General features: G+C 38.1%; 1 pseudogene; it reads right to left on the reverse strand.

The window, feature by feature from the left end:
* Window positions 1–346: 346 nt before the first annotated feature.
* On the reverse strand, window positions 347–2227 carry LOC120281030 (annotated as a pseudogene).
* Window positions 2228–3457: the final 1230 nt, after the last annotated feature.

Consider the following 3457-nt stretch of genomic DNA (forward strand, 5'->3'; position numbering starts at 1 on the left):
CGGTAGTTCACCAGAGAAAGAGACCGCCGGTGAGACAGTGAGGGAGATGATGAGGACTAGAGTAAGGAATAGGACAATTAACAAGGTTAAAATGTAATTTTAAAATTTATATAAGGAGCTAAATGGTCATAAATATAAATAATAATTAAAGGAGTTTTAGAAAAGAGTCCCGACTCTTCCCAATACTTTAATGGTCACATGAAACATGGAACATTCTTTTGGGCTAATGATTACTTCATCCATTTGAGAGAAGCACATGCTCCGTGATGGGTCAAAGACTAGCAATCTGAAGACTAAACTCAAACACACACATAAAACACATGATCCAGTGAAAGACGATGACACCTTAATGTCTCCACCGCCACTTATTCCGAGGGGTGGGTGGCGGTGTGAGGAGTTCGAGCATTATTTGCTTCTCTTTTGGAGTCAATGAAACTCCTCTTATAAGATTGAGAGCCATGATATGCACGTTTGTCTTTTGCCTGTACCTCTGATATGCCCACGCCTCCGCAGTCACTCCTGCAACTATAACCTGTAAAAAGTTTAACAATTTTAGACATAAACCAAATACACATTATCCGAGATCAATTCACCTCAAAAGCTTAAGCTTATACAATGAAAGACTCATGCTTAGAATTTCCGTTCCATGTTTCATGTACTAACATTCAGCCTAAGAATGTAAGCTTAATTAACAAAAAAACAAGTTTAAAATTGTCAAGATGGTAAGTGCGAAACAATAATTGGTTCAGAGAAATTTAGAAAATAATAGTCAATCATAGTTGTGATTACTCAGGAACTAACGTAGTTTCTTAATAGCATTGTTTCAATGATTTAAAATAAATAAGTGATTGTGGACTGACCGGTGATACCCACAAGGCTGCTATTTGGAGATTGAAACGAGGGGAATAGAGTACTGTCTCTCCGAAATCTTCCTCTAGTCTTTTTTAGATTTTTTATCGCTTTTACCAGCTCTGATTTCATCTCGAATCAGCTGCTTTACTTAATATCGTAAACAAGTTACTATGGAAGAAACATCAAAAAGCATAGTTTCTTAACTCAAATGAGCTGAAGGTCACTGCAAATCACTGCAACCATCTTTATAGTTGAAATCAACAAACAAGTTCAGACAATGTTGTAATTATTAGAATTTTGGCAGATCATTCAAATGGATAGTGTCTTACATCATATAAATACAAGCTCCGCGTGTGCATGTAAAGGAAATACTGTAAATAGTGTGTCACTAAATACAATTCAAAACCAAAACATGGCAATATCCTCCCTCAATCATGAGGTCTCTCAAAATCTAAAAATGTTTACAAAACAATTACTAAGCAATGCATAATGACAACATAAAGACTAAACTATCTTGTGCAAACAACAGCCTGTAAGTTTCAATCATGCTGTTTAATTTATTCTCTCTTCACAACTAAAACTTTTGCTTAACTTTCAAAACCGGTTACTATAAAAATAGCACTCTAACAAAGTACTTGAAGGACACACAAAAAAAAATAGGTTTAATTGTTGTACAAGTCCCTGTAATTATGTACTTTTTTCCTTTTTAATCCTTGTAATATTTTTAGGTACAATTAAATCCTTATATTTAGTCGAGTTGGGTCATTCTAGTCCGCGGTGTAGATGGGTAAGTGTAAATTGCAAGGACTTAATTGTATATAAAAATATTGCAATGGACTAGAACAACTCAACTAGACCAAATTTGAGGATTTAATTGTATCTAAAAATATTAGAAGAACTAAAAAGGCAGAAAGTATACAATTATAAGGACATGTACGGCAATTAAACCAAAAAAATACAATGCAATAGATAAAGGCTATATAATAATGACTCTAACCAATCCTGGGTAAGCAATCTTCAGTAAATTTCAAGCACAACCATTTAATCTATAAGATGTAGTCCAATGATTATCTCCCGGTGGAGATTTGAATTAATACTCACAAAGAACACTTGATGCATATATTTAACCACCACTATTTCACCAATAAATTCATCCACTTCTACTAGTCATTTGATACTCAAAAAAAAGCTCAACAACTTGGCAAACAAATTCCAAAAAAACTCAAATCATTACCTTGCGGAGAAGAATAGCAACATCAGCCTGGAAATCCTCAATTAATTGGCTCCCCCACTCTGTGCAACGAACATTGTGGCTAATGTTCCTTGCCCGAGCCTCCACAATATGTCCTTTCTTCACCTCCTCATCGCTTGCCATCACCAAAGCTCAACGAAACTGTGGAATCTGTTAGGTGGAAAAGACCACAAGTTTTTCATACATGAAAACTACAATGTACAAGATATATATAGATACATAGGTACATAAATATGGTAGCTATACAAATATAGATATACAGCTGTATACACAGCTGTATTCCCTAACACACTCCCACAAACTCCCGGGGGATCAGACATCGAGAGTTTGGGCAAGAGAAAATCATGGTGTGCTCGTGTCTGAGATTTAGTAAACAGATCCGCAAGATGAAGCTCAGAAGGAACAAACTAGGGAGCCAGGATGCCTTTGCTGTGCTGATCACGCAAGAAGAAAGCATCAACACCAATATGCTTAGAGAGGGAATGTTTGACAGGATTCAAAGTGATCTGAATGGCACCGGTGTTGTCACAATGTAGAGGAGTAGGAGCATGCGAGACAACACCAAGATCATGCAAAAGCCAACGCAACCAAACAATCTCTTCAGCAGTAGTAGCCATAGCACGAAGCTCCGTTTCAGTGGTAGACCGAGAAACACCAGTTTGCTTCTTGGACTTCCAGGCAATGAGAGAAGAGCCCAAGAACAAACAAAAACAAGTAACACAATTACGATCAGAGGATCACTAGCCCAAGCAGCATCAGAATAAGAATGAAGCTCCAGAGAATTGTGCTAAGAGAAAAGAAGGCCTTGAGACGGAGTCGCCCGAAGATAGCGCAAAAGCCTCAAAAGATGGGCATAGTGAACAGAAGTAGGTGCACTAACAAACTGACTCAAAACATGCATAGCATAAGCAATGTCTGGACGAGTGAGGGTAAGATAGACCAGACTCCCAACCAAGTGACGATAGCGTGTTGGATCAGATAAGGGAGTTCCCTCATCAGCACTCAACTGAAGATGTAGCTCTATAGGAGTGGTCACAACACAAGAGTTAGAGAGAGCTATCCGTGCGAGGATGTTAGATGTGTAACGTTGCTGGGATAACTGAAAACCAGTAGAAGTAAAAGTGACCTCAATGCCTAAAAAGTAGCTCAATCGACTAAGATCAGTGATGTGGAAATGTTGCTGAAGGTGATGCTTTACAAAGTCCACATGAGCAGGATCATCACCCGTGATGATCATATCATCCACATAAAGCAACAACAAAGTCCGACCACGAGAGGAAGAGTGCACAAACAAAGAGGGATCATGTGGACTAGGCTGAAAACCAGCAGCAACCACAGCAGAACTGAAACACT

Source organism: Dioscorea cayenensis, chromosome 17 (assembly GCF_009730915.1).
Source record: "Dioscorea cayenensis subsp. rotundata cultivar TDr96_F1 chromosome 17, TDr96_F1_v2_PseudoChromosome.rev07_lg8_w22 25.fasta, whole genome shotgun sequence".
Lineage (NCBI taxonomy): Eukaryota > Viridiplantae > Streptophyta > Magnoliopsida > Dioscoreales > Dioscoreaceae > Dioscorea > Dioscorea cayenensis.